Source organism: Aquarana catesbeiana, linkage group LG03 (assembly GCF_042186555.1).
Source record: "Aquarana catesbeiana isolate 2022-GZ linkage group LG03, ASM4218655v1, whole genome shotgun sequence".
In the NCBI taxonomy this organism is placed as follows: Eukaryota; Metazoa; Chordata; class Amphibia; order Anura; family Ranidae; genus Aquarana; species Aquarana catesbeiana.
In genome coordinates, this window is record NC_133326.1 from 545,517,699 (window position 1) to 545,542,882 (window position 25,184).

Here is a 25,184-nt window from a genome sequence, read left to right on the forward strand (position 1 = left end):
GCACCAAAAGTAGTGCAGGAAACTTTTTCTAAATCGGAGCGACTTGTCTCACCGATTAGAACGGTTCTATTGTTTATGGAGCGTGACTTGTCATGCGACTCTGAAGTCGCAAGACAAGTCACGGCAGTGTGAACCAGGGCTAAAACAGGAAGTGTGTCGCCGGCAGGATCACCAGGTGAAAAAAAAAAAAAATGCAGCACATCTGAAGACTGGTAAGCTGCAATATACTGCTCTTTTGTTTGTGGGTCCAATATTTATCACCAGTATTTTTACATTGCCGACCGTTTACGCAGAGCTTTGCATTCTGGACATTCCCATCAGTCCCTATCCTCAAGATGCTTACAATGTATGGTCCCTATCGCACACACGCACTAGGACAGGAGCCAAGAAACCTACCAGCATGTATTTGGGAGTGTGGGAGGAAAACAGCAAAACCCAGGGAGGACATGCAAACTCCATGCAGGTAGTGTCCCGACTGGGATTCGAATGAGGATTAAGGTTGAGGGTAATAAAGTGTCAGAATAAAGTACATTAGAGGTTTCCTGTCCTGTAAAGCAGAGAATCCATACTTTGTGAGGGTATCAGGAACTGGCATCGCATTCTAGCTGCTCCTCCAAGAGCAATGACGGGAGGTGATGGTGTTGTATTTATTAACTCATTAGCAGTAACGTATGACCTTTTTTTTTTTTTAAACAAGGAAACCCTTCTTCATCCTTTTCAAGTTACTTTGGAAAGGGTTAGAGAAAAAGATGGCCCTTTCCCGCCCGTCTGGTGTTCTTACCTGAGAAGGAAATGCAGTGATGAATAATTCAGGAATGTGATCGAGACTGAACTTTGTTAATGAAATAAAACAACTCGGGAACTGTTGCCTGAGCAGTTTTTTGCTTCCGTGTGTGAAAGATATATATATATATATATATATATATATATATATATATATATATATATATATATATATATATATATATATATATAATTTTTTTTTTTTGACTGGTGATCTTACCATTTTATTGTAACAAATCTTGTTGATGCTTTAAAAACCTTTTATCTATAGATATGAGGGCAGCCATCATTTGCCCTCACGTTTTCTGACTCTGCCACCTCAACAATGTTGTGCAGTGATTGTGCTTTGCTGTTCCTTTCCCTTTGTCATTACAACTCTCCATGGCATTGGCACTGAAACTACACTCATTTGCAGGTGGATTATCTATTGGCAGTGATGCTAAAGGCAGTCTGATATGCAGAAAAGAAAACTACAAATCTTAAAGCGGTATTAAACACAAAACTAAACCTGTAATAAATTGCAGCTTAACAAATTTATAAATGTGGTTGCTGCATTAGTCTTCCCTAGCAGATTTAAATACACTAACCACTTTAAACTAAATGTCAGCTAATATTTAACCCTTTCATGACTAAGCCTATTTTTGAAATTTGGTGTTTACAAGTTAAAATCTGTATTTTTTGCTAGAAAATTACTTAGAGTTCCCAAACATTATATATATATTTTTAGCAGAGAATCTAAAGAATAAAATGGCGATTGTTGCAATATTTTTTATCACACGGTATTTGTGCAGAGGTGTTTTAAACGCAAATTTTTGGAAAAGTGACACTTTCATGAATTTTAAAAAATCCAAACAGTAAATTTACCCCAATTTTTTTTGTATAATGTGAAAGATGATGTTACGCCGAGTAAATAGATACGAAACATGTCACCCTTTATAATTGCACACACTCGTGGAATGGCGACAAACTACGGTACCTATGAATTTCCATAGGCGATGGTTTAAATTTTTTTTACGGTTACCAGGTTTGAGCTACAGAGAAGGTCTAGGGCTAGAATTATTGTTCTCGCTCTGACGATCGCGGCGATACCTCACATGTGTGGTTTGAACACCGTTTACATATGCGGGCGCGACTTCCGTATGCGTTTTCTTCGCTGCGCGAGCTCGCGGGGACAGGGGCACTTTAAAAAAAAATTTTTTTATTTATTTTTTTACTTTATAAATTGTGTTTAAAAAATTTTTTTTTTTTTTTTTTTTACTTTTATTGCTGTCACAAGGAATGTAAACATCCCTTGTGACAGGTACTCTTTATGGAGGGATGGGGGGTCTAAAAGACCCCCCATCCCTCCTTTACACTTCAAAGTATTCAGATCGCCGAAAACGGCGATTCTGAATACTGTGTACTTTTTTAAATTCAGCGCCATTGGCAGCCGAGTAAACGGGAAGTGACGTCATGACGTCGCTTCCGCGTTTACAACAAGAAGGCTGGAACAAAGCCGCTCGCAGCTTCGTTCCAGCCTGCCCCCAGCCGCCGAAGGCAGCCGAATGGACACCGGGCCTCCCGATCGCACGGGAGGCCCGGTAACAGCGCCGGGAGGGGGGTATGTCCCCTCCCGCTCCTCCGGTATAACAACCAAGCGGCTTTTAGCCGCATCGGTTGTTATACACGGGTAGCCGATCGCCCGTTGTAAACAACAGTACCGGGATGATGCCTGCAGCTGCAGGCATCATCCCGGTATAACCCCGGAAAGCCGAGTACGCATATCTGCGTACGGTCGGCGGGAAGGGGTTAAATCGGGGATAGCAAGCAATTTTTTTCCTTTTTAGGATAACTTTGTTGCATAATTCATATAAAAGCTGATCATTGTAAGCACCACTGTCAGCGATAAATGGTTTGTTTCATCCGTGTAACTGATACAGTCAGGTCTATAAATATTGGGACATATTGCTTTAACTGCAGACTTTTAGCTTTAATTTGAGGGTATTTACATCCAAATCAGGTGAATGGTGTAGGAATTACAACAGTTTGTATATGTGCCTCCCACTTTTTAAGGGACCAAAAGTAATGGGACAATTGGCTGCTCAGCTGTTCCATGGCCAGGTGTGTGTTATTCCCTCATTATCCCATTTACAAGGAGCAGATAAAAGGTCCAGAATTCATTTCAAGTGTGCTATTTGCATTTGGAATTTGTTGCTGTCAACTCTCAATATGAGATCCAAAGAGCTGTCACTATCAGTGAAGCAAGCCATCATTAGGCTGAAAAAACAAAACAAACCCATCAGAGAGATAGCAAAAACATTAGGTGTGGCCAAATCAACTGTTTGGAACATGCTTAAAAAGAAAGAACGCATCGGTGAGCTCAGCAACACCAAAAGACACGGAAGACCACGGAAAACAACTGCCAAACATCTAAAAAAGCCTTCACAGTTCTGGAACAACATCCTATGGACAGATGAGACCAAGATCAACTTGTACCAGAGTGATGGGAAGAGAAGAGTATGGAGAAGGAAAGGAACTGCTCATGATCCAAAGCATACCACCTCATCAGTGAAGCATGGTGGTGGTAGTGTCATGGCGTGGGCATGTATGGCTGTCAATGGAACTGGTTCTCTTGTATTTATTGATGATGTGACTGCTGGCAAAAGCAGCAGGATGAATTCTAAAGTGTTTTGGGCAATATTATCTGCCCATATTCAGCAAAATGCTTCAGAACTCATTGGACAGCGCTTCACAGTGCAGATGGACAATGACCAGAAGCATACTGCGAAAGCAACCAAGTTTTTTTAAGGGAAAGAAGTGGAATGTTATGCAATGGCCAAGTCAATCACCTGACCTGAATCCGATAGAGCATGCATTTCACTTGCTGAAGACAAAACTGAAGGGAAAATGCCCCAAGAACAAGCAGGAACTGAAGACAGTTGCAGTAGAGGCCTGGCAGAGCATCACCGGGGATGAAACCCAGAGTCTGGTGATGTCTATGCGTTCCAGACTTCAGGCTGTAATTGACTGCAAAGGATTTGCAACCAATTGTTAAAAAGTGAAAGTTTGATGGATGATTATTAATCTGTCCCATTACTTTTGGTCCCTTAAAAAGTGGGAGGCACATATACAAACTGTTGTAATTCCTACACTGTTCACCTGATTTGGATGTAAATACCCTCAAATTAAAGCTGAAAGTCTGCAGTTAAAGCACATTTTGTTTGTTTCATTTCAAATCCATTGTGGTGGTGTATAGAGCCAAAAAGATTAGAATTGTGTCGCTGTCCCAATATTTATGGTCCAGACTGTACATCTGTAAGAGTTTGTTCTTTTGAAAACAGATTAACAGGCCAGATCACCAGATGAAAGTAAAAGTGAGCCTAAAAAAGAGAACCTAATGCAACCATCACATCTAAGAATTAATAAGTTACAATATAATATTGGCATTTGGGTTTAATACTGCTTTACTATACAGTATGGACATTTACAGCAAAAATTGGTTTAACCCTTTCCCGGTCAGTTCCGTACATCCTGCCTGTCAGGTGAAAGCATTCGGGTGTCTGCGGTGCTGCCCGATTGCTCACACAAACCCTCTGTACCTGCACCCCACCATGTTTTGCGGGCTTCGCTAACAAAAAGTCCCTTATGTGATGATTTTTTAGTAAGTAAAGATAAATATATATATCAAATGACTAAGGTGTGTGTGTGTGTGTGTGTGTAAAAAAAAAAAAAAAAAAAAGAAAAACGGCTCTGGTAGCGAAAAGGTCTCTTGTGAGTCACAGAAGTACACTTCACTTCCTTTTGCTTACCTGTGATCCAGAATCAGCCAACTGTGGGCTAAAGGCCATTTTGCTCCAGGCTCTGGCAGGGTCACAACCATTTTGTTGGGATCCAACCAGTTGCCTCATTTGACTGGTGGCTCTGCCCCTCAGAGTACAGCTTAGAACCAAAGACGGCTATGGCTCCCCCTTCCCCAGCCCGGCTTTAAAGTAGGTGCTGCTGGAGCTGAGAGTGGTGACTGACAGTCACTGCTCTTGGCTCTGAGCAGCCTGAGAACGAGATGATCAATAGTCATGTGATCATTCAGTTCTCGGTCGTGAGACAGCTGCAGCATTACACCCATGCTAGAGTACTGGGGCAGGGTGCTGCGACATTTTCAGGAAGCTATGCACAGCCATGAGTTACCTACATTGCATAGCGAAGCTCAGAGACCCAGTGATGACATCCTTGGATCCAAAATAAGCTATGTAATGAAAACCGGTTTCATTAGCATGGTGATGAGGAGGGTAAGCAGCAACCAGGGAAGGCAAAATATAAGCAGGTTAAACATCCGCTTTAAGCAAAAAAAACCCTCTAAAATGTGCTCTCTTTACAATTCAAACCAATGCTGACTTGTTCGTAGTAAACTAGCCCTTTCACTGCTTATGAGCACTTAATACAGAGCGCAAACCTTACAGAGATTCTAACACTTCTACTAACAGGGCTACTACTAAGGGCCACTTCCTCTAATGCCGCGTACACACGAGCGGACTTTCTATCCTACTTGGTCCGGCACACTTTCCGACGGACTTTGTCCGCCAGGTGCGCCGGACTTTAAAACGGACGGACTTGCCCACACACGCCGGGACTTTCCGGCGGGCTAAGTCCGCCCGTCTTTCCGACGGACTTTCGCCGGAGTTCCGGCGGACTTTCAGAATGAACGGACTTGCCCACACACGGACAAGTCCGTTCATTTTGAACGTGACTCAGGTGCGACGGGACTAGAAAAGGATGTCAATCTTGCCGCTTTTATCGGCGAGATTGACACCTTGCTAGCCCCGTCGCGGGGCATACCAGGCCCTTAGGTCTGGTATGGATTATAAAGGGGAACCCCGCTACGCCGAAAAAACGGCGTGGGGTCCCCCTAAAATCCATACCAGACCCCGATCCGAGCACGCAGCCTGGCCGGTCAGGAAAGGGGGTGGGGACGAGCGAGCGCCCCCCCCCCCTCCTGAACCGTACCAGGCCGCATGCCCTCAACATGGGGGGTGGGTGCTTTGGGGGAGGGGGGCGCCCTGCGCCCCCCCCCCAAAGCACCTTGTCCCCATGTTGATGAGGACAAGGGCCTCTTCCCGACAACCCTGGCCGTTGGTTGTCGGGGTCTGCGGGCGGGGGCTTATCGGAATCTGGGAGCCCCCTTTAATAAGGGGGCCCCCAGATCCCGGCCCCCCACCCTATGTAAATGAGTATGGGGTACATGGTACCCCTACCCATTTACCTAGGAAAAAAGTGTAAGTAATAAAACACACTACACAGGTTTTTAAAATATTTTATTAAACAGCTCCGGGGGGGGGGTCTTCTTCCGGCTTCGGGGGTCCCTCCGCTTCATCTTCTCCCGGCGTCCGGTTGGTTCTTCTCCGCTCTCCGGCCTCTTCTCCCGGTGTCGCAGGTCTTCGGCCGGCCCCTCCGCTCTCTTCATGTAGCTCTATTGCGAGCGGAGGTCCGGACTTCTGGGCTTCTTGGCTTCTTGGCTTCTTGGCTTCTCTTCTCTTCTCTTCCCCCAGATGTTGACACGACGCTCTCTCCGGCTGGACTGGTCTCTGAGGGCTGCGTTGTGACTTATATAGGCGGAGACCCCGCCCCCATATGATGTCACAGTCCTTGGGCATGCTGGGACTGTGACGTTTTAGGGGGCGTGGTCGACCACGCCCCCTAAAACGTCACAGTCCCAGCATGCCCAGGGACTGTGACATCATATGGGGGCGGGGTCTCCGCCTATATAAGTCACAACGCAGCCCTCAGAGACCAGTCCAGCCGGAGAGAGCGTCGTGTCAACATCTGGGGGAAGAGAAGAGAAGAGAAGCCAAGAAGCCAAGAAGCCCAGAAGTCCGGACCTCCGCTCGCAATAGAGCTACATGAAGAGAGCGGAGGGGCCGGCCGAAGACCTGCGACACCGGGAGAAGAGGCCGGAGAGCGGAGAAGAACCAACCGGACGCCGGGAGAAGATGAAGCGGAGGGACCCCCGAAGCCGGAAGAAGACCCCCGAAGCCGGAGGAAGATCCCCCCCCCCGGAGCTGTTTAATAAAATATTTTAAAAACCTGTGTAGTGTGTTTTATTACTTACACTTTTTTCCTAGGTAAATGGGTAGGGGTACCATGTACCCCATACTCATTTACATAGGGTGGGGGGCCGGGATCTGGGGGCCCCCTTATTAAAGGGGGCTCCCAGATTCCGATAAGCCCCCGCCCGCAGACCCCGACAACCAACGGCCAGGGTTGTCGGGAAGAGGCCCTTGTCCTCATCAACATGGGGACAAGGTGCTTTGGGGGGGGGCGCAGGGCGCCCCCCTCCCCCAAAGCACCCACCCCCCATGTTGAGGGCATGTGGCCTGGTACGGTTCAGGAGGGGGGGGGGGCGCTCGCTCGTCCCCACCCCCTTTCCTGACCGGCCAGGCTGCGTGCTCGGATCGGGGTCTGGTATGGATTTTAGGGGGGGCCCCACGCCGTTTTTTCGGCGTAGCGGGGTTCCCCTTTATAATCCATACCAGACCTAAGGGCCTGGTATGCCCCGCGCTCGCCGCAATAGGAAGATTTGTTTTTCCTATTGCAGCGAGCGCGAGATGCAATACCATCCCCTCGTGTCTTATTTGGTCTGTCGGACCAGCCTACACACGAGCGGGCTTTCCGTCGGACCAGCACACACACGAGCGGACTTTCCGCCCGAAACTGAGTCCGACGGAAAGATTTAAAACATGTTTAAAATCTAGGTCCGGCGGGCTTTTGGGAAAAAGTCCGCCGGAAAAGTCCGCCGCCGCCCACACACGGGCGGATTGTCCGGCACACTCTGGTCCGCCGGACCAAGTATGCCGGAAAGTCCGACCGTGTGTACGCGGCATAAGAGGTATGGAGATCCTACTTCTGGAGCTTGGGGGTCAACAGGTGGCCTGGGTGACCCCCCTACTGCTACTACTACATTTTTTCTGGTTTCTGGTCTGTGCTGCTTCCCTCTGACATCATCCTTCATTCGCTTCAACAATTTTTCTGCTACAATGTAAAAATAACATCTTGAGTGAGGAGGAATGGGTATCCTGCCCCTTGGTCAGCAGCATGCCAGGATTTTCCTCCCCACCCTTCAACAAGGAGGGTAAACCCGTTTATACACGGCGCATGGCCAACCATGGCAAGATAGAGTACTTCCACCTGCAGCAGCCTACCACTTGATTCCGGGGGTGAAGTGAGACTTGGAGCCCTCAAGGGGCCACAGTGTCATCGCAACCTTCAATCTCTACTGTATGACACACTCAGACATGGGAAGACAAGGTGGTTGGGCCCTGTCAGGAATCTTGTATGGGGCCTAGTGTTTTCTAAGGGGAAAAAGTTATTGCTTTAAAAAAATAAACTATCTGGGAGGCCTTTCCATGTGTCTGTCACCAGCTATCTATATGGCCCAAGGATGACGTGCGCAGTGCATGTACGGAGCTGCTCTCCAAGGGCCATGTGATGTCTCTCTGGCAATAAATTCTTGTCCTTTTGCCCCAGCACAGGGGGAAGACAAGAGTGTTTCCCTATGACTGGCCCTGGGAAGTAGCAGATCCTGATCCTATCTTCCCATATCTCATTCCATCCCACTTCATAACCACATTTTTATGCGCTGTTTTGTACATGCCCGATCACGTGGCTGATGGCTATCAAACCTTTTTTTCCTTTTCAGCAAATATTTATCGAGTAGTATCTTGGGCAGAATGTGGAGGAGGGCTTTTGGAGGGTGAAGTCGTTTTTTTGTTTTTGTCTAAGATTGTAATGCGTTTGTTGATTTGTGTGTGTTTCTTATCGTAAGAGGAGATGTCGTGTGATATGCAGATTTCCTGCTGTGCCCTTAAACCGAGGGTTCCTTTTAAAGGGTCAGTACACCCAAAATGCCAGTAAAAGGAAATCTAAGGCCTCATGTACACTGCTGCTGCTAAACGGATGTTTAGGAGCAGTTGGGCATTTTTTTTTTTTCAACTGCTCCAGATCTCTCCTCAGTTATATTATCAGTACATATACACGGGGTCATTTCTAGGCAGTTGTGTTTAGAGGCTTTTTTTGGAACGCAAAAAATGGGTTCAGAAGCTGAGTTTAGAGGCATTTCAAGCGCCAAATGCTTCTAAGCGTGGTAACTCACGTTTAGCCGTGTTTTTGTTTACAGGCTTTTTTTCTTTTCTTAAACGCTTCTAAGCGTAAACGCAGCAAAACGGACGTTTTTAAACATGGGTTACTATCTGTCAAGTTAAATCGTTCAGGGGAGGTTGTAAAAATGTCCCATGTACATGAAACCTAATCCTACAATGACTTTAAAAGGTATACATAGTATTAAAGTTTTACACCCAAAAAGTAATGCAAGGCTTTATTGACAATAGAAATTTTAGCATTTTATATGGAAAATTTTTGTCAAACTTTAATAAGAAAAAATGAATTTTGTTATTCAATAAAAACCAGTTGGACCATCCAAAATTGGGATTCAGTTCTTCTTGCCACTCTCTGTACAATATGACTGCCTCATTATTCTGTAGAAGGCCCTGCTAAATGGGAGAGTTCTCCTTTTTTTAGGATCACATGATCGGTACCAGTGTTAAGAATCTACAATGCTCTAGTGCTAGTCACTATTGACGAGACTCCTGGTGCAGTATACCTGGGCACACTTTACCAGGGATGCCATATTTAAAGAAACAGGCTGCTTATAAATGTTACCTTATTTCCTGTTTAGAATTCAGGGAGAAGTCATGCAGCCATGCTTGTAATAAAGAGAAAATGTCTTTGTTTTGGAAATGTTATGATGCAGTGTGTGATTACTTAAAGTGATACTAACCCCCCCCCCGCCTTTTTAGTTCACATTGCCCCTTCTATATCTGTATGTGGATGATGGCACTAATTATTTTAAAAGGGGGAAAAAAAACCCATCTAAGAACATTTTTACTAATCGCTATACAGCTGTCACATGACCCAGATCTTTCCCAGCCTGTATGCAGGCAAACATAAGCAGGAGGAGCTTCTAGTCCTCTGCTGATGGTAATATGTTCAAAATAAATGAAAAAACAGCCTTTTAAATGCAGAGTAATAATAAATTGTTGATATTATTTAACTGTTTTAAATTGGCATACAGATAGATTTGATTTCAAATCTATTTTATTTTATGGCAATAACGTGGTGTGGGCGGATTTCTGCCAGTCATAGGCAGTGTCACGCCCCTCCAGCCCGTGTCATAGAATAAGGAGGAGGTGAAGCCTCCACTAATCTACATTTATTATCCCACCCCTAATGTGTTTAGTGGGCATGAAGGAGAAGGGAGGGAGTGGGCTGCCATTTACTTCTGTGTATACGCCCACTTGTGTGACTCTATAGTCACATGGGCTGCTTAGATGTGATAGCGAGGAAATGCTTCAAATAGAAAGTCACTGTAAACTAAGCATGTGTAGAGTTGCAATTGCAAAATCCCTAGCTGAATTGGGGACATGAACAGAAACGTGGAGATAGAGAGGATTTAGTGACCCTTAAATGAGTCTTGTGGTTTTTTTTTTGTTTTTTTGTTTTTTTTTTTCCTGTAAACAAGTTCTCTTCAGCATGGCAAGTGTAAAAATTCCAAGTGTTTATTACTTCTGACAGAATTTGCAGTGCTCCACCTGGCACTGCCTTCATCTGCTTCTTCTTCCCCCCCCTTTTTTTTTTTTTTTTTTTAACATTATTATTTTTTTTTTCTCTTCAGGACGATGCCATTTTTTTCAGGCATCATTTAGAGTCCCCATCTACTTCTACTTCTTAGACTGATATACTGGCTCAGAGATGCCAGTCATGTAAATCCTGGTTCCTGTGTGGTTCTTGGCCATGTTTGCAAATGTCTGACACTGACTGGACCTTGCTGCAGCCTCACGCCTTGTGATATAATGTTAGTCTAATTACTGAGGGAAATGAGACTGGGGAAATGCTTCTTCTGCCTGCAGCAAATGGATGACATCATCTCAGCCTAGGCAAAGACAGTGCTGCCTGGAGCTCAAGGATTGATTTTTTAATAAAAGATGGAGTTTTTCTGGGAAATTGTACTGTTGTGTTATTATGACATGTCAGGAATGTATGCAGACTTGTAAAGGTTCTGACAAGTCTTATTTAAGGTTGACGAAGGTGACCCGGAGAATACCTCAGGCAGGGAGGTTGGTTCGGGGGGTGTCTGTATTTTTATAAGGCCTCATCGTTTTGTGTTGAGAATTAGCGATCATGTCTTGGCAGCCATGCAGAGGATTATAGGGTAATTCTATATGTCCCTTGCCAACTGTGTGGGACTTTCCCAAATAATAGGCACACTGTTCAGGAATTTCAGGCTTCTTATATCTTGCCGTGCCCATTTCATGTCGCAAACGAGAGGAAACCAGACCATCCCTCTGATTAAAGTTGCTCGGTTTCTTCCTTTTCATAATCTTCCACAGTAGATGTCAGTCTAGAAATCAGGCATTCAGCACATTAGTTATTAATCCCATACCCCCAATTTTCCCAATCCTCTTACATTCTTTTTTGACCCCGTGTCTGTCTAGTAATGTGTCCTGGAAAGACTACTCCTAGAAAGTGCTATTTGCAGCAACCTCCTGAAAGAGCAGGCAGGTTTGTATTGCTGCCCGTGTTATCCTCTTTGGAGAGATTTACCTTTTTTGCATGTGTCTTGGTGACCACACAGGAAACGAGTGCCCAATGGGCACGCTGATAGTAATAGAAACTTGCCAGAGCTTCTAATCCTTTTACCACTCTATCCAAAACCTTAAAATCCTACATTTCACTAATCTATCTTGGTTGAATTCGGTGATCAATAACCTGGGAGTAACCTCTAATAAGTATACTAGGGAAAACCCGGTTGGCACTTCCACGGCTAAGTTCACACTTATGCGGTTGGTGCGGTTCACCTTACAAAAGAACCCTGCACCCTATATATATATATATATATATATATATATATATATATTATAATATAATAATTTTTTTTTTAAATTTTTTATCGCAGTTGCACAGAAAATCGCATGGTGATTTTGCAGTGTACAATTTTCTGCACCCAAATACACATTGAGATTGGTTTACTGAAGGCAAATATACTAATATATCACTTCCTCTTAGTAGATGAGGGTGAGCTTTGCTGATGTCTATCATCCGAACATGTGCAAGCAAAAATGCTGTTTTTTAATTTTCCTTGTGCTTCATGTACACTGCTGCTGGTAAACGGACGTTTAGGAGCAGTAGGGCATTTTTTTCAGCTGCCCCTGAACTCTCCTCTGTTATCAGTACATGTACACAGGGTCGTTTATAGTTGTTTCTAGGCAGTTGAGTTTAGAAGCTCCTTCCTTTTTTTTTGCTTTAAAAAAAAAAAAAAAAAAAATGCGTTCAGGACGGATGTTCAGAGGCATATGAAACGCCAAATGCCTGTAACAATTTGTAAAAACAGTAACTCGTATTTAGCCGCATTTCGTTTACAGGAGTTTTTAATTTCTGACTATTTGAAAAAAAACGCTGCTAAATGTGGCAAAACGAATGTTTTTAAACGTCGGTTACTATCTGTCAAGTTAAATCGTTCAGGAGAGGTTGTAAAATGTATCGTGTACATTAAGCCAGACATGTGATTGGGTATTCTTTGCAAAGCTAAGCTTTACCTCATTTACTAAGCTCTGGAGCAACTAAAATCCCTGCAATTTTTGTTAAACTTACATTTTCTTTTTTTTTCTATTTCCGGTTTCCCTGAGGCACTAGTGACGCTGGCAAATTTTGTTTGAACTCGCATATGCACTGTACGTGATCTGGAGCTGTTTTATTATTGTTTAGTAAGCCAGACAGACCTTATACAGCGGGATCAGGCAAGCGTTCCAGTGTCTCGGGGAAACTCAGAAATTGATGGGGGGGGGGGGGGGGGGCTGGTGGAATGAAAAAAATACACACATACACACACACATAATATATTCTCACAAAAGTGTACCCCTGTAAATATTTTATTATATCTTTTCATGTGACAAAGTAGTGAGTGTACAGCTTGTATAACAGTGTAAATTTGCTGTCCCCTCAAAATAACTCAACACACAGCCATTAATGTCTAAACCGCTGGCAACAAAAGTGAGTACACCCCTAAGTGATAATGTCCAAATTGGGCCAAAGTGTCAATATTTTGTGCGGCCACCATTATTTTCCAGCACTGCCTTAACCCTCTTGGGTATGGAGTTCACCAGAGCTTCAATAGGGTTCCCACTGGAGTCCTCTTCCACTCCTCCGTGACGACATCACAGAGATGGTGGATGTTGGAGATCTTTTGCTCCTCCACCTTTCCGTTTGAGGATGCCCCACAGATGCTCAATAGGGTTTAGGTATGGAGACATGCTTGGCCAGTCCATCACCTTTTACCCTCTGCTTCTTTTAGCAAGGCATTGGTCATCTTGGAGGTGTGTTTGGGGTGGTTATCATGTTGGCATACTGCCTTGCGGCCCAGTCTCCAAAGGGAGGGGATCATACTGTGCTTCAGTATGTCACAGTACATGTTGGCATTCATGGTTCCCTCAATGAACTGTAGCTCCCCAGTGCCGGCAGCACTCATGCAGCCCCAGACCATGAAACTCCCGCCACCATGCTTGACTGTAGGCAAGACACACTTGTCTTGGTACTCCTCACCTGGTTGCCGCCACACATGCTTGACACCATCTGAACCAAATAAGTTTATCTTGGTATCATCAGACCACAAGACATGGTTCCAGTAATCCATGTCCTTAGTCTGCTTGTCTTCAGTAAACTGTTTGAGGGCTTTCTTTAGTTTATCATCTTTAGAAGAGACTTCATGTAGACCAAATTTGATGCAGTCTGCGGCATATGGTCTGAGCATTGACAGGCTGATTTCACCCACCCCACCCCTTCAACCTCTGCAGCAGTGCTGGCAGCACTCATACGTCTATTTCCCAAAGACAACCTCTGAATATGACGCTGAACATGTGGATTCCAATTCTTTGGTCAAGGCCTGTTCTGAGTGGAATCCGAGTGGCAAGGCCTGTTCTGAGTGGAATCTGTCCCATTAAACCGCTGTATGGTCTTGGCCACCGTGCTGCAGCTCAGTTTCAGGGTCTTGGCAATCTACTTGTAGCCTAGGTCAACCTTTTTTTTTTTTTTTTTTTTTTTTTTTTTTAATTTAGATCCTCAGTTATTTGCCATGAGGTGCCATGTTGAACTTCCAGTGACCAGTGTGAGAGAGATAACACCAGATTTAACACACCTGCTCCCCATTCACACCTGAGAACTTGTAACACTGAGTCACTTGACACCAAGGAGGGAAAATGGCTAATTGGGCCCAATTTGGACATTTTCACATAGGGGTGTACTCACTTTTGTTGCCAGCGGTTTAGAAATGAATGGCTGTGTGTTGTTGTTGTTTTGAGGGGACAGCAAATTTACATTGTATGTGCCGATTCACACAGTAGCGACCTGTCGGGCGACAAGTCGTGCTCCATGCATTGCAATGGAACCGTTCTAATAGGAGCGACTCAAGAAAAAGGTTCCTGTACTACTTTAGGGTGACTTCGGAGCAGCTTGCATTGACTTCTATACAGAAGTCGTTTTGCAAGCCGCGCTGAAGTCGTGCTGTACATGGTGGCTTCAGAGTCGGACGACTTTAAAGCTGCCCCTGTGTGAACCCACACTTATACAAGCTGTACACTCACTACTTTACACTTTGCTACAATGTAATTTCTTCAGTGTTGTCACATGAAAAGATATATAAATTTATTTACACAAATAAGTATTGAACACGTCACCATTTTTCTAGGTAAATGTATGTCTAAAGGTGTTATTGACATGAAATTTTCACTGCATGTCGGTAACAGCCCATGCAATCCATACATACAAAGAAACCTATAAGTTCAGAAATTAAGTTGTGTAATAAAATGGATTGACACAGGGAATAAGTATTGAACACACTAACTGAAATTTATTTAATACTTGGTACAAAATACTTGGTTGGGAATGACCGCTTCAAGACGCCTCCTTTATGGAGAAACTGGTCGCATGCATTGCTCAGGTGTGGTGGTTTTTTTTTTTTTTGCCCATTCTTCCACACAAACAGTCTTCAAATCTTGACCGTTCCGTGGGCCTCTTCTATGAACTCTGATCTTTAGTTCTTTCCATAGATTTTCGATTGGATTCAAGTCAGGTGATTGGCTGGGCCATTCTAGCAGCTTTATTTTCTTTCTTTCGTTGAAACCAATTGAGAGTTTCCGTGGCTTTGTGTTTGGGATCATTGTCTTGCTGAAATGTCCACCCTTGTTTTCATCTTCCTAATCCTGGTAGATGGCAGCAGATTTTTATCAAGAATTCCTTGGTACATTTTTCCATTTATCCTTCCTTCAATCAAATGAAGTTTGCCAGCACCGTATGCTGAAAAACAGCCTCGCCCTATGATGTTCCCACCTCCAATCTTTACTGGTGGGATGGTGTTTTTGGGGTGATGTACAGCGCCAGTTGACCTCCAAATATGTTGTGTACTATGGCATCCAAAGAGTTCAATTTTGGTCTCATCTGACCAGACTATATTCTCCCAGTATTTCACATGCTTGTCTAAATGTGCAGCAAACTTTTAAGAGCTTCGACTTGCTTTTTCTTCAGCAATGGAGTCTTGCATGGTGAGTGTGGATACAGGCCATGGAGGTTGAGTGCATTACTTATTGTTTTCTTTCAAACAATTTTACCTACTAGTTCCAGGTCTTTCTGAAGCTCTCCTCAAGTGGTCCTTGGCTCTTGGACAACTCTTCTGATAATTCTTTTCACTCCTCTCTCAAAACTTGAGGAGCCCCTGGTCACGGCCGGTTTATGGTGAAATTATGTTCTTTCCACCTCCGGATTATGGCCCCAAGAGTGCTCACTGGAACCTTCAGAAGTTTAGAAATCCTTCTGTAACCAATGCCATCAGTATGTTTTGCGACAATAAGGTTGTAAAGGTATTAAATAGAGCTCTTTGCTTTTACCCATCATGAGATGTTTCTTGTGTGACACCTTGGTAATGATAGGCGATCAGTTGAGACTGAACCAGCTGATAATAATTTTCACTGACAAGGGGCAGGATTGCTTTCTAGTTACTGATACATTTCAGCTGGTGTATTGGCTTTCCATGCCTTTTTGCATCTCCCTTTTTTCATGTTTTCAATACTTTTTCCCGTTACATCCGCTTTTGTTACTGAACAATAACAAGTTGCCCCAGGTGGTGTACTGTGCATGCCCGAGGTCAGGAGCAACATCGTCGGTGGGCCAGCACAGAACAAAGAAGAAGCTGTCCACCAATGACGTGCTCATTTTGAAAACTGAAATCCAGTGAATGAAAGGGGCGGGCCAGGGGGAGTCTTACCTCTTACCTCCCCAGTCAAGGTTATGTGATGTTGGATGTTCTCCAGCCAGGAAATGAGGCAGACTCTATCTGATTCTCTAAAGATTCCAGTGTACATTGTGAGAAGCTTACAGTGTGCAGTGAAATGGGTATAAATAAATCTCAGTACAGGAGACGAACCTGATTAATGCTAAAGTGGAGTTCAGCTTGACCGATCTGAAAAGTGTTCCCAAACCCTGCCCACCGCAGGTTTAATTTTCCATGAAAGCTGCAGGGGGTGCGTAATGTACAGTTTCCCAGATACTGGGCAGGATGAGGATAATCCGTGCAAGAAGTTTTTTTTTTTTTTTTTTTTTTTTGACAAGGTTTAGGGGTCTGCTCTCCAAAAAAAAAAGAAAACAGTTATACTTACCTGCTCCGTGAGCGGCCCAGAACCTACAGTGCCTTGAAAAAGTATCCCCTTGAAATTTTTCACATTTTGTCATGTTACAACTAAAAATGTAATTGTTTGTTATTGGGATTTTACTGTGAATAGACAAACACTAAGTGGTACATAATTGTGCAGTGAAGTGAAAAGAAAATGATAAATGTGTTTATTTTATTTTTTTTTTTTTTTACAAATAAATATCTGAAAAAAAAGTGTGGCATGCATTTGTTATCAGTTCAAAGTCGCGCAATTTTGCCGTGATTTCAGGGAATACCTGTGTAACTGGCATCAAAATCAGACCAAAGTGGTGCAGGTACTACTTTTGAAGTCAGAACGACTTGAAGTCGTACTAATATGAATGGTTGTCATTGGAAATCATGAGGAACGACTTGTCGTGCTACTTTGCAGTCCCAAATCGTGGGACAAGTTGTACAAGTGTGAAAGGGGCCTAAGGTCAAAGTCGCATGATTTTACAGCAATTCTACCGCAAATTTGCACGATTTTGCCGCGATTTGGGATCAGTACTACTTTGTACAACTTTGCCACAACTTTGGCATTAACAAATGAAAACATACATGGTGTGAGGCTTGGGCTTCCAAAGTCGTACTGAAATCGTGTCTATATTATTCAGGTACGATTTGCAGGCTACTTGAGGGTTTAACATTGAGGTCTATGGAGTACAACTCGCAAGGAAGTTGGACCAAAGCAGTGCAGGGACTACTTTGAAGTTGGTACGACCTAAAGTCGTGCCAATATGAATGGTAGTCATTGAAATTCATGGAGAATGACTTGTCATACGATTTTGCATTACAAAATCGTGGGACAAGTTGTATAGGTGTGAAAGGGGACTAAGCCTGGGTTCACACTTGTACGACAAACGCTCCGACATTGAGTCCCCTTTCACACTTATACGACTTGTCCCACGATTTTGTACTGCAAGTCATTCTCCATGATTTTCAATGACTACCATTCATATTGGCACGACTTTAAGTCGTGCCAACTTCAAAGTAGTCCCTGCACTACTTTGGTCCAACTTCCATGCGAGTTGTACTCCATAGACCTCAATGTTAAACCCTCAAGTAGCATGCAAATCGTACCGGAATAATATAGACACGATTTCAGTACGACTTTGTAAGCGCAAGCGGAGAATGGTTAATGCCAAAGTTGTGGCAAAGTCGTACAAAGTAGAACTGCTCCCAAATCGCGGTAAAATCGCGCGACTTTGAAATCACACAAGTGTGAAAGGGGCCTTAGAGCTCTTGTCGCATGACTTGTGAAAATCAATGTTTCCCTATGTGAGCCATCTTAACTGGTCCGACACAAGTCGGTCCGACTTTGAAAATGCTCCCTGTACTTCTTTGGTCCTACTTCAGCCCATTGAAATCGGATCAAAGTAGGATCTTTGTCCTAACCATCCTACTTGTGACGTCCGACATGGTGATTACAGCAGCAGTAAAAGGAATTTATGTCACTCGAAGATTGTTTTGATTGGTCAAAGGACAAGTCGTACTATCTCAAAGTCGGAGCAAAATCTTATCTTGTTCGTTCAAGTCAGATGGAAGTTGGTCTGTTGTAGGACAGATGTAGCAGGGCAAAGTTGGATGATAGTCGTACAACAATCCTATTGTATCAGTGTGAACCCACTTCTCCACAACTTTATCCCTGACCTGTCTGGTGTGTTCCTTAGCCTTCATGATGCTTTGTTCACTCAGGCTGGGTTCACACTGGTACGATATACTCTCCGACTTTGGAAGCACATGTCACATGACGTGTGTAAATCAATGATGAGAGCCGTCTTAACTGGTCTGACACAAGTCGGTCCAACTTTGAAAAAGGTTACTGCACTACTTTGGTCTGACTTTGATCCTACTTCAGCCCATTGAATATCATTGAAGTCGGATCAAAGTCTGATCCTTGTCCTAACTATCCGACTTGTGACATCCGACATGGTGATTACAGCAGCAGTAAAAGGAATTTTATGCACACTGGGATTGTTTTGATTGGTCAAAGAACAAGTCAGAGAAAAATCTTATCCTGTCCATTCAAGTCGGATGGAAGTAGGACCCTTGTTGCAGGGCAAAGTAGGATGATAGTCGTACAACAGTTGTGTCGTACCAGTGTGAACTCGGCCTAAAGGGGGCTGAATACAAATGCACGCCACACTTTTCAGATATTTATTTGTAAAAAAATTTGGAAAACCATTTATCATTTTCCTTCCACTTCACAATTATGTGCCACTTTGTGTTGGTCTATCACCTAAAATCCCAATAAAATACATTTTTTACATTTTTGGTTATAACATGACAAAATATGGAAAATTTTCAAGGGGTATGAATACTTTTTCAAGGCACTGTACCTCTTCTTTTTCTGGGGTGTCTCGCCGGCGCTCTCGGCTCCTCCTCTTTTGTGTGCTCCCATAGCAAGCCGCCTGCTATGGGGCCACACTTGTGGGCTCGCTCCCGAGTCAGGTTGTGTTCATCCATAGACGCACACAGCACGGCTCAGGCCCCACCCTTGCTCCCTCCTCACATGTATTGATTGACAGTATCGGGAGCCAAGGGCTCTGTGTGTCCTGTAAGGAGAGAGAAGTCTAGCACCACTGCAGACGGGCACAGCACTGGATCAAGATAGGACTGTATGAGGGGGCGACACAAATACTGGGATGTGTGTGTTTGTTTGTTTGTTTTTTTGTTTTGTTTTTTTTCAGGGAGTGCATTAACAAAAAAGTTCTGCATTTTTTAGATCCCCTTTTAAGCACAATATTTCAAAGCTGCACAGTACCTAACACACTGGGGTCCCTAGACTGTATGGTCTCTCCCCCCTCCTCTTCCTTTGCTTGCCGACCAGCCGCCACCATTATACTGCGGCAGGTTGTCATAGCTGCACGAATCGCCGTAGGTGTACGTCGACTGCTTTAAGAGCAATAGCAGGTGCGCGTATGTTGCCGATGCACGTGGCTGGCAGCCGCGATGTCCGCCGGCCACCCGCGATCGCTCCACAGACAGATCCCCGTTCTGACGGAAGAGGAGAGGGAGATTTACTGTTCTGTTCCTTATGATCGGGAACATCTCTCTCTTTTTTTTTTTTTTTTTTTTTTTTTAAATTTTATTTTTGGGAGATTATATATAATGTGTGTGTGTGTGTGTGTGTGTGTGTGTGTGTGTGTATATATGTATGTTTTTATAGTGCAAAAAAGTAAAAACCGCAGAGGTGATCAAATACCACCAAGAAAGATCTATTTGTGGGGAAAAAAGGACATTTTGTTTGTGTACAACATCACATGACCGCGCAATTGTCAATTAAAGCGACGCAGTGGCATAGTTCAAAAAAACGGCCTGGTCATTTATTTGCACTATGGCCTGGCCTGGTCATTAAGGGGGTAAATCCTTCTGGGGCTGATGTGGTTAAAAAGGGGCAAAGATACATTTTCAAAAATGGTCCATTCACACTATTGCTTTGCAGTAACACGGTGTGGTGTGCTGCCTAAAATGCTGCATGCAAGATTAAAGATTTGACGTGGCCAAATATACTGCGATAACGTATAGCATATAAATGCATGACACAGTGCTTAAACAGATTTTGCTGCTGGAAATTTCTGAACTTTACTCACTTTTGGCAGAGGAGGATCTCCGCAGATGATTTCTATAGGTCAGTTTTTCGAGGGGGGGGGGGGAGGAGGAGGAAAAAAAAAACAATTCCTGTTTGTTTGGGGGAATTTCCCAGGAGGGCCTGGGGCAGATTCCTAGCAGTGATGGCAGAATCTGGCGGCTTGATGTTTGTAAATGCTGAAGATTTCTCCTAGTCTATTTTATCTCCATAGTGTATTAGACAAAATTAGAAGCCCTTGCCGATCTTGGTGTCCTGGTGGGTTGTAGTAACATGTAAATTTTTTATTTATTTATTATTTTTTTTTGGCATTTAATGTGCATTGTACAGCATTCAGCATAATAAACATTCAAGTAATTGGCCTGGCAACGCATCAAAATCTCCCAAGAAAATGGACATGCACGGTTTTTGGCAATGCAGCACACCACAATGCACAGTACTGTATTGTGGTTTTCTGCAACATATGTGCATTGGTGCTGCTTTTAAGGTATTGTGTTGGAGTGCCATTCAGAATTCTATGCTAATGGACATAACATGCATTAACACACCATACTAGAAAAGTGTGTTTTATTCCTTTTTAACTTGGCAACATTTATGCAAATTAAATATAGAAGTCCAAAAAAAAAAATGGGAAAAAGTTTTTTTCCTTTCTGTTTGAGACACTGATAGTCCGCAGATATAGTATATGAGAGCATTCCGTAATATTCACAGTTTAAATGCCTAATGCTCTTTTAGGCTGAAAGTGGATTGCATCCTGCTGCTATAAATACTTAGAAGCTCCTTTTCTATAGAAATTACCACAGTTTTATTTTTCTGCATTCATTTCCTGGAACATTTACATATTGTTGTGAAAATTCTTTGCCATTTAACTTGTCCATTGTTTAGTTTTTTTTTTTTTTTTGTGGTGGTTTTTTTTTTTTTTTTTTTTTTTTTTTTAGTCGTGTCACACAATTTTTGCAGGTGTGGCCATTTTAAGGTATAGTAAAAAACAAAACAAATATCAGGACATGTAGGGGGGGTAACATATGATGATTGGTAAGCATGCAGTCAAATTCTCATTAGTGGCTGCAGAGTTTCTCGGCATGCTGGAAAATATCGGTCAAATCTATTTGGTGCAGCAATGACCACAGCTAGCCATGCACTGGTAGAGTTTTGTTAGAAATGTTTAATTTCGGGAATATTTGTTTGATTTTCTAATCGGGTTCAAATCGACAGATGTTTTTTTTCAACTGCTGTGACAAACAAATTTTGAAGGAGCAGGATGGAAATTTTTTCTCAAACACATTTCTAACAGCGTATGTGGTTTTCTTCAGGAAAGTTCATTTGCTCCAAAATTTAAATTTCTAGACAAACAAAATTTTTAAGTAGTTGTAATAACATTCGTCAAGCCATTGAATGTACTGAGAATTTTCGTACGTCCGTTTGATTCAAAAATTTACTAACGGATGGCCAGTTTAAGAATGGATGGCTTTGGAGCCCAGTCTACCAAAGCTTTGAGTCACACAGCAATGTAGTCCGCATTCCTGTGCGTTTCCTATTCCTATGCCATTCATTTGAATGGGCTCAAACCGCACTGGATTGCACCAAAAGTAGTGCATGCACTGCAACCAGATTCCATGGCACTGCGGTACCATGTGATCCGGTGCAGGCAAACACACTTACGTTTGCCATCTGTGTTTAGGGTGTCCTTGGGATTATATTGAAACCCTGCAGCAGATCATAGACCCAGTGTGTTTTGAATGAAATGTGGGTTTCCTGTACTATGATCCCCTGAATGAGCCCTCAAGGTCGGTGTATTCTCAAGGTACTGAAAGTGCTTTTACACTTGGTCACTTGCCCTTATTTAAGTGTTCTCTTTCTAGTGCTATCTCTGACCCTTTACTTTACCCTCACTCTGACCAGACAGTTGTATTGGTCTGAATAAATTGCTGACATGTCACAATATTTATATATTTTTTTTTTTTGTAAAAGTTCCACCCTTCTCATTAAAAAGCATTTCATAAGCTCTAGTCAGTGACTTTGCCTTGACTGAGATGATGTCATCAGTCTGCTGCAGGTGGGAAGAAACTTTTTGATTTTTCCCTCTTCTTAGACCTGGTTCACACTTATGCAGAAAAGCACTACAGTCCATTTAACATGGTTTTCCATGGAACATGTTCACATTTATGCTTTCTTCAGCCACTGCGTTTTTTGGAAAGGGTGAGGGACCTTTTTTTGCAAAAAAACCCCAAAAAAACACATACATATAATCCAGGCCTTAGTGAACAGACTGCAATGAGAGAAGTAAAGGATTTCCTTTTTTTTTTTTTTTTTTTTTTTTTTTTTTTGCAGAATCCTACTTACCTAGGTGGATGCAGCATCAGTCCGATGCTGCATCTGTCCCCCGGTGCCTCTGCAGTGAGAACCTGAGCAATCAAATACCGCCGATTACTCGTTTTTCAGAGCTCCCTGAGCGGAGAGCTGCTGACTGTCAACCAGCAGCTCTCCACTCGGCTCCTCCTCGCTCACTGGATCTCTGAGCTGTGGAGGGGCGGGGAGAAGCTGGTTCAGTCTCTCAGCAGCTCAGTAAGAGGCTGAACAGGGTGTCAGTCCAGGCACCTGGCAGATCCAGACTTCCATTATCGGGATGACACGGTGCCTTGACTGATTTCTGTGACTTCATCAGAGAGCAGACTTCAGCCCGCTCTCTGCTGAAAACGGGTCACTGGAGTGCAAAACGAGGTTTGGCTATACTTCTCCTCGTAATAGCAAGTCACAAGGTGAGTTTGCAGCAGGGGCTGAGTCGGACATTTGTGAACACAACCAAGAACTGCAGAGACACCAGGGTTTACATGATTGTGTCATCTTTGAGCTGGCATATCTGGCCAAGAAGCAGTTGGCGACCCTGGATGATGTCTGTAAAAAGATGGCGCTGTCCTTCTGGAGAGAAAAGAAGATGACGACATTGTCAGGGGATACTGTGATCTCTGTGAGAGGTATTAACCCCTTGGCGCCAGCCACACGCACATATGTGGCTTCTCGGCTCCTGGTCTTTGATGCTGAGGAGTCGCATATTTGCGTGAATTGCTGTCCATACAGCTGTGCCAAGAGTGCGTACGGTGTGCGCTCCCGGCACAGTTAACAACACCTAACCAAAAGCTCCCGATCGCAAGGTTTCGGATCACGTGACATCCAATCACGGCGTTTGCATGCTCTTAAGCCCTTCCCCCGGCATCATAAACCTCTTAAAGGGCCAGCAGGCGTCAGCGTTAAGAGGTATCTGGTAGTGTTACACTGACACATTACTTGGTAAGCATTCACTTACTATAAAATTATGTATCTGCTGACCTGTCCATTTTGACCCCTCCACCTATCCATTAAAATTAACTCTTAACCTCCCGTAACATTTTCTGTAATCAGTCCCTGTAAAACTGGACTGATTATAAGTGGAAGAAGCACCACAAGAAGCCAATTGGTTCATGTGCTGACAAGAAGCATGCGGATTGGAGGAAAAAACAGCGTAATGGAAAGATGAGCTATTCACTGTGCTGCGTCTCCTTTCACTGTCCAGTCACAGGCTGAGACAGGTCCAAGTTAATCTAAAGTCAGGGGAAGTGGGGTAAATGATGCTGGCTGTCAATCAGAGGACATCTAGTGGCAGAGAAAAAAGTACCATGGGGGGGGGGAAATCTCTGGACTTAAAGTGCAACCCTCTCCCACTTCTGCTCTCGCCGCCTAGGCAGTCAGAGCAGAAGTTCTACAACCCCTGCAATCTTCAGGGACATTTCACAGGTCCCAAGAGGCTGCAGGGCCATTCATACAGTGCAGGTCCTGTAGGTCCTGTGAAGCCGCAAGGAGCTGGCTTCCCATAGTAAATATGCCGGCACCGGGGACCCGAAGACCGGCGAAGAACTGGCCCGGGTGAGGTCAGAGCTGGATCCCTGGACAGGTAAGTATCCTTTTGTAAAGTCAACAGCTATAGTACTTGTAGCTGACTTTCTGACTTTGGTTTACCTAGTCATGTGCCAAAAGTGTTCAGTCTTGCACTAAACACTATTACATGGGAGTCTCATTGCCAAAACAAAGTGAGCTATGTCTCTGCTAGATAAAAACAAGGAAGAGGGGCGCCTCTGAGTATAAATCAATAATCATTTATTACAACAAACAATATCCACTCACATGGAAGACTGTAGTATTGCGTTCCGGTGCATCTCTGAGTAGAGGAGAGGTTGGAGGACCACAAGTCTCAGCGAGTCCGTGCAGTACTGGTCACACATCAAGTCCTGGCAGGGATGGATGGTGATGGCAGAACACGGTGGAAGTTCCCTCGGGTCTCCAGATGGCACTTCAGAATGGGTAGTAAGTTAAATAACAAAGACCAACGGTCTGTGGGTTCCAGGGAGGGGGTGGGGGGACGTCAAGGCCGATCGCCGGGCGCGCTGCCGTCTGAGGCTCGTACGGCTCCGTGGAGAGAGATGGTGACGGCCGTACAGGGAGCCAGAACGAGGCCTGGAAAGCAAGCGCGGCGCCGGGCCGTGACGTCACAGCTCTGCGACGCGTTTCCGAGTCTGCGCGCTATAGATGACAGGAATAGCGGCACTCCTTTTTCAAGCATAGGGGGCAGATGTGATGGCAGTCCTTTTGTAGTCTTTGGGAGGGAGGGGGAAGGGGCGGGGCTGAGAATAATAAACAGTATCCGGATACAATGCAGCTGTTTGGCAATACTAGATATAATGCACATGGAAGTGGGGCACAAGTAGATAAAATTTAAGCATGGAGTATCTGTACATACATATATAGAAGACATATGAGCATAGTTATACATAGAATTGGAAAATGGAAATTAAAAAATTAAAATTGTTTGATTAAAAACCAGTACACATCCACCTGCAGAATAAAACCTGGTGCATATGCAACTAATATGGACCATATATAAGAACATGTAAGTGTATCAATTGAGAATTGGGATGGTACTAAAAATTAATAATAATAATATTAATGATCATGGACCAGTGCAAGATAAAAGATATAAATATATATAAAAAATAAGAAATTTATATATGTAAAATACAC

General features: G+C 43.8%; 1 protein-coding gene across 1 annotated transcript in view; it reads left to right on the top strand.

The window, feature by feature from the left end:
• ETV6 (ETS variant transcription factor 6) overlaps positions 1 to 25,184 on the top strand; it is an 80,697-nt gene that overhangs the window by 10,706 nt on the left and 44,807 nt on the right. The gene's annotated exons all lie outside the window — the stretch shown is intronic.